The sequence below is a fragment of the Molossus molossus genome, unplaced genomic scaffold (assembly GCF_014108415.1).
Source record: "Molossus molossus isolate mMolMol1 unplaced genomic scaffold, mMolMol1.p scaffold_m16_p_2, whole genome shotgun sequence".
NCBI lineage: Eukaryota > Metazoa > Chordata > Mammalia > Chiroptera > Molossidae > Molossus > Molossus molossus.
The window spans coordinates 9,020,083-9,033,203 of record NW_023425355.1 but is presented as its reverse complement, the minus strand read 5'-3'; the positions used below and the strand labels follow the sequence as shown (position 1 = coordinate 9,033,203).

General features: G+C 36.7%; 1 protein-coding gene across 1 annotated transcript in view; it reads right to left on the bottom strand.

Moving 5' to 3' along the window:
- LPAR4 (lysophosphatidic acid receptor 4) overlaps nucleotides 1–13,121 on the bottom strand; it is a 194,222-nt gene that overhangs the window by 148,988 nt on the left and 32,113 nt on the right. Inside the window, exons 6-7 of the mRNA XM_036270743.1 lie at nucleotides 5,781–5,837; nucleotides 4,678–4,784 (exon numbers count right to left, since the gene is read on the bottom strand). The gene's annotated coding sequence lies outside the window, so the exon portion shown is untranslated. The remainder of the gene's footprint in view (nucleotides 1–4,677; nucleotides 4,785–5,780; nucleotides 5,838–13,121) is intronic.

Genomic DNA, 13,121 nt, shown 5'->3' with positions numbered 1-13,121 from the left:
AACTATAACTCCAGTGACAACTGCAAAAAGATTATCATGAAAAGTTTCAGAGCCTTAATATAAATAATTTACACTAACAACCCACACTGCCTAACTTTGATATGCATAGGTTAGTACTTAAACTAAACTATAGCCCTGGCCGGTTTGGCTCAGCATCAGCCTGTGGACCAGAGAGTCCCAGGTTCAGTTTCCCCTAGGGTCACGTACCAAAAAAAAATTTTTTAACTAAACTATAATAGCTTGACATTCTAACTCAAGTTTCCTCCAAAAACATCCCAGCTTTACTATCAGAAATTTACTTCATGAGGTTAAAATGAAACAGTCCCCTTGCCCTGGATGATGTGGCTCAGTTGGTTGAGTATCATTCCATGCATTGAGAGGTTGCTGGCTGCACTCTCAGTTAGGGCACATGCCCAGTTGCAGGCTCCATCCCCAATAGGGGACGTGCAGGAGGCGACTAACTGATCCTTCTCTCTCCCCCCACCCCCTCTCACTCCAGAATCATTAAAAACATGTGTGTGTGTGTGTGTGTAAAAAAAAAAAAAAAAAAAAAAAAACAGTCCCCAAACTATATTCCCTTCTGCACCAACAGAACAAGTCAAGGGTACAACCACAAGAACAAGTAATTCAATGTACTCCATTCCTCAGAAATTAGTTTCTAAAGAAATCTACAATGTGACACATTCAAATTAAATTAACAAAATTCAAAGACAGAGAGTTTTGAAATCAGAAAAAGTGATTCACCACATACAAGGAGTCTCCCATAAGAATATCAGTGGGTTTCTCAGCAGAAACCTTGCTGGACAGGAAAAGAAATATATTTGTCTTGTTCACATCTGATAAATAATATATTAAAAGTACTGAAAAGAAAAAAACTGCCAACCAAGAATAAAAAATAAGGGAGGGATAAAGACTTTTCCAGAAAAGCAAAAACTGAGGTAGTTCATCATCACTGTGTCTACCTTATAAGAAAGGTTAAAACACTCCTTCAACTTGAAACAAAAGTAGTTGCCCTGGTCGGTTTGGCTCAGCAGTTAGAGTGTTGGCCTGTGGACCAAAAAAGCACGGGTTCAATTCCAGTCAAGGGCAGGTACCTCGGTTGTGGTTCAGTCCCCAACCCTGGTTGGGGTCGTGTAGGAGGCAACCAATTGATGTGTCTCTCACACTGATGTTTCTATCCCTCTCTCTCTCTCTCCCTTCCTCCCTCCCACTGTATCTGAAGATAAATGGGAACATATCCTCAGGTGAGGATTTTAAAAAGTACAGCAAACAGAAACATGAAAGAATAAAAAGTATAAATCTCACTGGTAAAGGTAAATACATAGAAAAGCATAGAATAATGTAATACTATAAGAGTAGTGAGTAAAGTTCTTTTAACTCCAGTGTACAAGTTAAAAGACAAAAGTGTTATAAATAACTATTATCACAAAAAAATGATTAAGGGATATACAATATAAAAAGAAGTAAATTATGACACCAAAAACATAAAATGTGGGGAGGAGTAAATGTGCAGTTTTTTTTTCAACAAGACAAACAAAAAGCTTATCTATATTCTTTTTTTAATATGGTTTATTGATTCTACAGAGAGAGAAAGGGAGAAGGACAGAAACATCAGTTGGGCATCTCCCACATGCACCCTGGCCAGTCTTTTATATTTATTAAATGTATTGGGGTGACTTTGATTAATAACAATATATAGGTTTCACATGTACAATTCTACAGTGCATCATCTGTATATTGCACTGTGTGCTCAACACCGAAAGTCTAGTCTCCCTCATCACCATATACTTGACCCCCTTTACCCTCTTCATCCTCTCCCCACCTTTTCCCCCTCTGGTAACCTTCATATTGTTGTCTGTGTCTATGAGTTTGTTTGTTGGTTTTCTTTGTTTGCTTGTTGCTTTCTGTTTTGCATCCCACATGTAAGAGAAATCATATGGTTCTTGTCCTCTGTCTGAGTTATTGCATTCAGCATGATATGCTCAGGACCCATCCATGTTGTCACAAACAGCAATATTTCATCTTTTCTTATGTCTGAGTATATATGTATATATGTACTACATCATTTTTATCCCATAATCTATCAAACGACACTTTGGTTGTTTCCATTTGTTGGCCACCATGAGTAATGCTACAATGAACTTAGGGGTACCTATATACTAATGAATATATGTTTTTAAATTTTTCAGGAAGATATCCAGAAGAGGGATTGCTGGGTCATATGAAAACTCTATTCTTAATTTGTTGAGGAACTGCCATACTGTTTTCCATAGTGGCTGTACCAGTTTAAGTTCCCACCAGTAATGAATAAGTGTTCCCTTTTCTCCACAACCTATCTAACACTTGTTATTTTTTGTTTTATTAATAATAGCTATTCTGCTCTGGCCAGTGTGGCTCAGTTGAGCATCATCCTATGCACCACAAGGTCACCAGTTCAATTCTTGGTCAAGGCACATGCCCAGGTTGTGGGTTCTACCCTTGGGCAAGGTGCATTTTGAGTTAATTTTTGTGTATGATGTCAAATAGCAGTCTAGTTTCATTCTTTTGTACGTGGCTTTCCAATTTTCCCAACAGCATTCATGGAAGAGGCTTTCCTTCTTCATTGTATGTGTTCAGCTCCTTAGTTAAAAATTAGTTGCTCATATGCATATGGGTATATTTCTGGGCTCTCAATTATATTCCATTAATATGTATGTCTGTTTTTCTGCCAATATCCTACTGCTTAGATTATTGTAGCTTATAACTTATGCTTCATGACTTGCTTGAGCCCAATATCATGTATACCATGTCCATTTGATGATAGAGTGCTTCTGTGAACATCCAATTTTAGAGCTTGATGGGTGAGAAAACACCCATTTCATGATGGATAGTTCAGGTCACATTGTAATTTAGTAGCTGATAGTTAAGTGTTCAGTTTTTACTAAAACACAGTAGCAAGCCAAAAGCTGTTTCTCAAAAGGAGAATAGTTATCCACAGAGGATAGAAGGACTTTACTCTAAAATCCTAGGGTTCTGTACTGTGATTCACACTTGACCCACTGTGAGATAAACCTGAGCTAAAACTACATTGCTCACCTGACCTCCATAAGCCTCCACTTTGACCAGTGGACTACACTGACATTTTGGGTCTTCTTGAATTAGTGTCCAGTAATTCCAAAATTTTGTTTCTTTTCCCCATTACAGTCATCCTGGTTAAAAGTCATAGGTTCCTCAAAAAAAGACCCCAAATAGCCACTGCAATCTTGAAAAAGAAGAAAAAAGTAGGAGGGATCACAATACCAGATATCAGGTTATACCACAAAACTATTGCAATAAAAACAGCCTTGTATTGGCACAAGAACAGGCATATAGATAAATGGAATAGAAGAGAGAATCCAGAAATCGACTCAAGACATTATGTTCAATATTTGACAAAGGAGGCAAGAGAATACAATGGAGAAAAGATAGTCTCTTCAATACATGATGTTGGGAAAATTGGACAAGCTACATGCAAAAAATGAAACTAGCCCATCAAATTACACCATACACAAGAATAAACTCAAAATGGATAAAAGACTTAAATGTGACTCATGAATCCATAAAAATCCTAGAAGAAAATGAGGCATCAAAATCTCAGACATCGCACACAGCAGAATTTTCACTGATACATCACCTAAGGCAAGAGAAACAAAGGAAAAATTAATAAATGGGACTACATCAAACTAAAAAGCTTCTGCACAATAGAAGAAAGAAGCATCAAATTGGAAAGAGAACCCACTGTATGGGAGAACATAATTGCCAGTGATACATTAGATAAGGGGTTAATCTCCAAAATATATAGAGTACTCATACAACTCAGCAAAAGGAAGACAATGAATTCAATTAAAAAAAAATGGGCAGAGGACCTAAATAGATACCTCTCCAAATAGGACATACAAATGGCCAAGAGACATATGAAAAAATGTTCAGTCACTAATCATCAGAGAGATGCAAATCAAAATGACTATGAGGTATCATCTCACACCCGCCAGAATGGCTGCCATCAACAAATCATCAAACAACAAGTGTTGGCGAGGGTGTGGAGAAAAGGGGACTCTGGTACACTGCTGGTGGGAATGCAGACTGGTGCAGGAATATGGAAAACAATATGGTGTTTCCTCAAAAAATTAAAAATGGAACTGCCATTTGACCCAGTGATTCCACTTCAAAGAATCCTGAAACACCAATCAGAAAGAATATATGCACCCCTATGTTCATAGCAATACTATTTACAATAGCTAGGATCTGGAAACAGCCCCAGTTTCCATCAATAGATAGTGGATAAAAAAGCTGTGGTACATATACGCAATGAGATACTATGCAGCCGTAAGAAAGAAAGATCTCTTACCCTTTGAGATGACATGGATGGACCTGGAGAGCATTATACTAACCAATGTTATGGGTTTCCAGAGTCAAATTATCCTGCGCACTGTTTTGATTCTGTTGTATATTCATTATGGTAACCCTGGCCACCTCCTCTTTGGCAATTAAGTGCCACCACTTGGTCCCTACCAATATGTAAACTAGTCCTTAAGATTCTATTTCTCCAGAATGGCTCTTAGTAACAAAACCAATATCAGTAAGCGTTCTCAAAAACAACAACAACAACAATAGTATACAAATATTTTTAAATTTTTATTCTTTAAGTAATTGACTCACATAATTGTGGGGTCTAAAAAGTCCAAACTTTGTAGAGCAGACAGGAATTTCAAACAAGAATTGATGCTGAAGTATTAATTCTAAAATCTGTAGGGCAGGCAATCAGCCTGGAAATTTAAACAGGATTTTTATGTTAGTCCTTTTTTTAATTTTTATTAATTTATTTATTTTTGTTACAGATGTTTCTCCTTCCCCCCCCCCGCACTGATTCCCACTCCTCCCACCCCCACCCTTATGTTACAGTCTTGAGCCAGAATTTATTCTTAACTTTGAAACTTCAATTTTTGTTCTTAAGACCTTCAACTGATTAAATGAGGTCCACTAACATTATTGAGGGTGATTTCTTTTACTTAAAGGCAACTAATCATAAATATAAATAACATCTACAAAGTATCTTCACAGCAGCATCTAAATTAGTGTTTGACTAAAGACCTGGGCCCCACAGCCTAGCCAAGTTGACACATACAATTAACTATCATAGGCTCTTTCAAGGTAATTCTCTGAAATAAATTTTATAAAAAAGATACACATTGAAGATCCTTAAAAGTAGTCCAATTAGATAAATAAATGATTTCAGTAGCTTTGTGGCTTCATAACAGAAATTTAGCAGTAACAAAATTTGCTTGTGAAGGCCAAGAGAAGAGAGGCCAAGGTCTTTAAACCACTCCATCTGATAAAGAAAACATTCAGCAGTTACAGTAATCCAGATTATTTTACAAGCCACCTTGGCACTTCTAACTGTTCTTATGTGGCGTGTTTCTACTGGAAGAAAAGTGATCAGAAAGGCCTCAAGGCTGACACAGCTGAGTAGAAGTGAACTGACGTGTATATTTGCAGTCTGGAAATTCTGCCTCAAGGTTGATTGAAAAGATGATAATATTTTATTATTTATCACATCTTGAGTCATGGCAGAAAACATGCTACAGACAACTAAGATGTCTGCCTGAGCTATGTTACAAATAAACACTGCAGTGGACTTTCTGGATACAGAAGGTGACATCAGTAGCAATGTGACATACAAACTGGCACACAATCCCAACTGAGTGATGATGATGTTTGGAGAAGGTAGGACTAGATACTGGATATATTTGAATGCCAGGTACCTTTTGAAATCTTTCATGTGATCCCGATTTGTAAAAGCACTGAATTGGGCAGGATTCCTGTAGTGAAGTAGAAAAAAAAGTTATGTAAGACTATATAAACAAAAACTTAGTTACTTAACACTACAGTTCAGTTCAAGTAATTCAATGTTAAAACAGTCTAGCATGCTAACATCTTCCTCATTGTTAGACCTAGTTTCATAGTAGTTCATGCTGCCACGTGAAATTACTTATGGTGGCAATTGACTGCAAAGGCAAAAATCATCTTCTGTTTCAATGTTTTCTATATATAGGTTGATGTCCTTATTTATCTTTGATTTCACTCTTCTCATTAGTCAGCTTAAGCAAAAAAATTAGAAGAAATTTTCCTGCTCAGACAGATGTACATATAAATGTCACACAAAAATATTTTGGACAGGTATCTGGTAGAAGAAGATTAGGCTTCCTCTTGGTTGATCCACTAAAAAAAATATGGAGCCCTGGCTGGTGAGGCTTAGTTGGTTGAGTGTGGTCCCATGCACCGAGAGGTCACAGGTTTGATTCCTGGCTGGGGCACTTGCTCAGGTTGCAGGTTCAGTCCTCTTGGGGTGTGTACAGGAGGCAAGTGATCAATGTTTCTCTCTCACATAAATCTTTCTCTTTCTGTGTCTCCCTCTCCCTTTCTTTCTCTCTAAAATCAATAAAAACATGTTGTTTTTTTAAAAAAAAAACATGTGTTTTTTTAAGTAATAGACATTATTACAATAAAGTTTCTTTGTATGAAATGAACATATTAAAAGAAACCCTGAAACCAAAATGTTCTCCTTTCCTCTAAGCAGAAGCACTGCTCCGAGTTACTAACTAGTTCTTCTATAGCCACAAAATAATTCCTCACCTTGAGATTATTCACATTCAATAAGCAGCATGCCTGGAACATCCTCTCTGCTCATCTGAATCCTCCTTTATGTCATCTACAATGTCTAACTCCATACCACTTGTGTGGGGTAGATAAAATATCACTGATGTATTTAGCCTTCTCATGAAACATTGAAAGCACAATTCAAATAATACCCCACCCTTCCCTCTGTTTCTGCCTTCTCTCCCCTCTTCCTTCTTCCCTTCCCTGCCCCTCTCTCACCTTCTATCTCATTAAATTAGTTAGAAATGTTTGTGAGGAGATAGTTAATGTCAACTTTAACTTAGTGATTTGTCATGTCATACAGAAGGCAAATTGGAGATTTTGAGTTGATGTAAAATCTGAAGAGATGTATTGTGACAGAAGTTTTACTTAAAAATAGAGCTACATAAGCCTTTTATGTCCCTTATAAGTATCTCAAAATTCTAGGCTGCTAAGATTTACTACATTTGGTGATAATTGCCACTAACAGTTCCATGCCTGGGACATGCACGCAGTTTGTTCCTGATATCAAAGCTTCTTAAAACATCATTGTTCCCAAGATATTTTAATGGATATATTTTACTATGATGAGAAATTTCAAAAGCTACTCTCTTAGCAACTTTCAAATACACAATTCAGTTTTATTAACTATATTCACCATGTTGTACATTATATCGCCAGGATTTATTTATTTTATAACTGGAAGTCTGTACATTTTGACCATCTTTATTCATTCTGCCTATCCCCTACCTCTGGCAACCACCAATTTGTTCTCTATATCTACGAATTCAGTATTTTTTAAGTTTCTAAATATAAGTGAGAGCCCTGGCCAGTGTGGCTCACCTGGTTGGAGCATCATCCCGTGCACTGAAAGGTGGTAGGTTCAATTCCTGGTCAAGATGCATATGGGAGGCAGCCAATCAATGTTTCCTTCTCACAAATACGTCTGTCTGTCTGTCTGTCTGTCTCTCTCTCTCTCTCTCTCTCTCTCTCTCTCTCTCTCCCTCCCCTTCCTGTCTCTAAAAACAATCAATAAATATAAGTGAGATCACTCAATATTTGTCTTTGTCTGTCTGGTTTATTTCACTTAGCATAATGCACTAAAGGTCCATACATGTTGTCACAAATAGCAAGATTTCCTTCTTTTTAAGTATTTGCGTGTATATACCACAAAATCCCTCCAAAAAAACCCAGACTGAAATACTAAGATATTTTAAAAGTTTTATGGCCCAAGAGACATATGAAGAAATGCTCAACATCACTAATCATCAGAGAGATGCAAATTAAAACAACAATGAGGTATCACCTCACACCTGTCACAATGGCTGCCATCAACAAATCATCAAACAACAAGTGTTGGCGAGGATGTGGAGAAAAGGGCACTCTAGTACACTGCTGGTGGGAATGCAGGCTGGTGCAGCCACTATGGAAAACAATATGGTGTTCCCTCAAAAAATTAAAAATTGAACTGCCATTTGACCCAGTGATCCCACATCTAGGAATATAAGAAGCCTGAAACACTAGTCAGAAAGAATATATGTACCCCCATGTTCATAGCAGCACTATTTACAATAGCTAAGGTCTGGAAACAGCCCAAGTGTCCATAAATAGATGAATGGATTAAAAAAAACTGTGGTACATATACACATTGGAGTACTATGCAGCTGTAAGAAAGAAAGATTTCTTATCTTTTGAGATGATATGGAGGGACCTGGAAAGTATTATCCTAAGTGAAACAAGCCAAGCAGAGAAAGACAAATATCACATGATCTCACTTATTTGTGGAATATAATGAACATAACAGTCTGAAGAACAGGGTAGTCCCATAAACCACAGAACTTATATGCATGTACGCATAACCAATGGACATGGACAACAAATCTGGGGATGAGGTGGGGAGGGATGGAGAGGAGGGTGGTAATGGGGGAAAAAGGAGAAACATCTGTAACAAAAGAAAGAAAGAAAGAAAGAAAGAAAGAAAGAAAGAAAGAAAGAAAGAAAGAAAGAAAGAAAGAAAGAAAGAAAGTTAGTTTTATGGCCCTATTCACAGTAGTGACTTTCAAAGTAAAACAAAAGCAAATAATTAACCAGTGAATTTTAAATAATATATATAAGAAATGGTGTGTGTGTGCTAATTGTTCGTTCATTCTTTATCCGTTCATCCATTGATGGACACTTAGATTGCATCCATGTTTTGGCTATTGTAAATAATGTGTCAATGAACATGAGTGTGTAGACAGCTTTTTGAGTTAGTGTTTTTGTTTCTTTTAAATAAATACCCAGAAGCAGAATTTCTGGATCATGCAATAGTTTTATTTTGTTTTCTATAGTGGCTGCACCAATTTACCTTCCTATCAGCAGTGCATGAGAATTCCCTTTTCTCCACATCCTCACAAACACTTGTTATTTCTTGCCCTTTTGGGAACAGCCATTTTATCAGGTATGAAATAATATCGGTTTTGATTTGCATTTTCCTAATGATTAGTGATGTTGAGCACTTTTTCATGTACCGGTTGGCCATCTGTATGTCTTCTTTGAAAAAAAAAAATGTCTATTTGGATACTCTGCTCACTTTTTAATCAGATTGTTTTGTTCCCAAGATGTATGACTAGGTCAGAATATTCACAGGAATCACAAATTCAAATACCTATGAGTTCCAGAAAGCTAATCTAAATGATTGATATACTCTCTGAAGGGAATAGCTCATAATCAGCTCTAGCCTATTTTTGCCATTTAAAAGTACTCCCCCCCCCCTTTTTTTTTTTAATTTCAGGAGCTGGAAGTCAGATTCTTGGGTGAGAGTGCTCAAAGTTTTAATGTGGTCAATCAATTCAAAATTGTTAGTTTGGTGTTTTGTTTACTTTTGTTTTCATACCATGTAGGCCAGATAAAGCCCAGTCACCACTTTGCAATTTTTGGTTTCAATCCCATAAATCTCATACCCAACAAGGAAATATCACTGAAGTTCTTAAACCATTGGTCATAGCAAATTCTGCATCTAAACTGAATGAGGATGGGGAAGCAGGAAAGAAATTATCATTTATTGAACAACTCATATGTTCCAGGCACTGTGTTCAACACTTTATTTTCATTATTTCTTTTAATATTTTAAAGTGCTCTATGAAGTATTGGTACTATTGCCATCTCCATTTTACAAATTAGAAAACTAGAGAGGTTACTTAACTTAATCAGAGTCACATATGACTAAAAAGTGATGAAATCTTAGAATCCAGGCTTATTTCAGTAACAATTTTTTGTTAACTTCTGTTCTAACAGGTCATTTACCCAAGAGTTAACAGGAGCTTACATTTACACCCTTTTTCTTAATGTAGGGTCATGAACTGGGATGTCAATACTCAAAGAATAAAAAGTCAAACTTCCTGTTTTTCTTTTCTCCTCACCTTTCAAGTCATTACTACTCATTTTTATTATCACTGTTAAAGGAAATTTGTAATTTTACCATCTTTAAGAAAACATCAATTCCGATACAAAAAGGTCTTTATTGACTTGGTTTCCAAATCTCATGTGATGTATTTAAATTTTAGTGCTTCTTGAGCTCCTTCCCTGAGCTGTGGGGGAAAGGAGGCCCCCACCCCACACCTAAGATATTCAGCCTTTCCCAGGTGAGGCAAATAAATGCAAATTGAGGCTCATTAACAACCAGCATCTATTCCACCCTCTGGAAATCCTCTTATGCAAAACACCAGGGCTACATTCCAAGGCACTGAGTAACTGAGACTACTAGCCTCCAGGAAAAAGCTAGAGGATAACTGAACCTTTCCTGAGCTTGCAAATATACCCAGGAAAGTAAGACTTGACAGTGGTGCTTAACGTGCGCCCACCCAGGCTCATCCAAACCAAGGAGAGGGAGCCACAAACAGCAGAACACCAACACCCACAGGGAAAATTTGGCTGGCTCCAAAACCCACTGACATAGCCAAAATGGTGAAACAAAAAAACAAATCCCAAATGAAAGAACAACAGAATTCTATCAAAGATGAGATAAATGAAATGCAGCTAAGCAAAAAAACAGAGGTAGAGTTCAGAGCCATGATCTAGAGGAAGCTAAACAGCATGAGTAAGGACATCAGCACCATGAGTAAAGATACAGAGACATTGAAAAACAACCAAGTGAAAATGAATAATGACATAGCAGAAATTAAGAATACATTGGAAGGACTAACCAATAGAGTAGAGGAAGCTGAGGACCGGATCAGTGAATTAAAAGACAGGGTAGAATAAATCAACCAAACAGAAAACCAAAAGGAAAAAACAATTAAAAAACAGGAAGACAGATTAAGAGATCTGTGGGACAACTGGAAACATAATAACATTCTCATCATAGGAGTCCCAAAGGGGAAGAAAATAGGCAAGGGTTAGAGAATATATGTGAAGAAATCGTGACAGAAAACTTTCCTAACTTGGTGAAGGAAGAAGGCATTAAAGTTCAAGAAGCACAGAGAGCCCCAAGTAAAAAGAACCCAAATAGGCCCACACCAAGGCACATAGTAATTAAAATGCCAAAAATTAAAGACAAAGAGAGAATCCTAAAGGCAGCAAGAGATAAGCAACAGGTTATCTACAAAGAAAACCCCATAAGGCTCTCAGCTGACTTCTCAACAGAAACACTACAGGCCAGAGGGAGTGGCATGAAGTAATCGAGGTCATGAAAAACAAGGATCTGAATCCAAGACTACACTATCCAGCAAGGCTATCATTCAAAATAGAGGGTCAAATAAAGAGCTTTCCAGACAAAAAAAAAAAAAAAAAAAAACACAAAAAGGCTAAGGGAATATATTAACACTAAACCAGCACTGCAAGATATGCTAAAAGGACTGCTGTAATTAGTAGATGAAATAGGAATAAAAATAGAACCACACAGAACAAAAATGGCAATAAATAAGTACATATCAATTGTCACCTTAGATGTGAATGGTTTGAATGCTCCAATAAAAAGACACAGAGTAGCTGACTGGATAAGAAAGCATGACTCACATATATTTTGTTTACAAGAGACCCACCTCACAACAAAAGACACATATAGGTTGAAAGTGAAGGGATGGAAAAAAATCTTTCAAGCAAATAGAAAGCAAAAATAAGCTGGGGTAGCAATACTCATATCTGATAAAGTAGATTTCAAAATGAAGACCATAACTAGAGACAAAGAAGGCCACTACATAATATCGAAAGGATCTATCCAACAGGAAGATATAACCTTGGTAAACATATATGCACCCAATATAGGAGCACCAACATATATTAAAAATCTTCTGGAGGACTTAAAAGGAGAAATCAACAGCAATACAATCATAAAAGTGGACTTCAATACCCCACTGACATCACTGGATCGATCCTCTAGACAAAAAATTACAAGGAAACACAGACCCTAAATGAAGCACTAGACCAAATGGATTTAATAGATATCTACATTGAATTATACCCAAAAACTGAAGAATTCATATTATTCTCAAGTGCACATGGGACATTCTCAAAGATAGACCACATGCTAGGGCACAAACTAAGTCTCTGCAAGTTCAAGAAGATTGGAATCATACTAAGAATCGTCTCAGATCACAATGGCATGCAACTAGAAATCAATTGCAGCAAGAACATGCAAAGACATTTGAAAACATGGAGGCTAAATAGCATGTTATCAAACAATGAATGGGTTACCATGGAGATCAACAAAGAATTTAAAAACTTCCTGGAAACCAATGAAAATGAACACACAACAACACAAAATCTATGGGATGCAACAAAAGCAGTTCTGAAAGTAGTTCTACAGGTCTACCTCAAGAAGCAAGAAAAATTTCTAATAGACTAACTTCACAACTTAAAGAATTAGAAAGCAAACAAAAAGAAAACCCCAGAGCAAGTAGAAGAAAGGAAATAGTAAAGATCAGAGCACAAATAAATGACATGGAGACCAAAAAAAAAAAACAATTCAAAGGATCAATAAAACAAAGAGCTGGTTCTTTGAAAAGATAATAAACAAGATTGATAGACCCTTAGCTAGACTCACCAAGAAACAAAAAGAGAGAACCCAAATACACAAAATCAGAAATGAAAGAGGAGAAATAATAACTGATACCACCGAAATACAAAGGATTGTTAACAAATATTATGAACAATTACACAGCAACAAATTAGACAATCTAAGCAAAATGGACAAATTTCTAGAAACACATAGTCACCCAAAACTGAACAGGGAAGAGATAGAAAACTTGAACAAACCAATAACAACTAAGGAAATTGAAGACGTAATCAAGACTCTCCCAGCAAACAAAAGTCCAGGCCCGGACGGCTTCATGAGGTAATTTTACCGAACATTCAAAGAAGAACTAACACCCATTTTCCTCAAACTATTTCAAAAAATTCAAGAAGGAAGACTTCCAAACTCATTTTATGAGGTCAGCATAATTCTAATTCCAAAAGCAGAAAAAGACACTAGAAGGAAAGAAAATTAC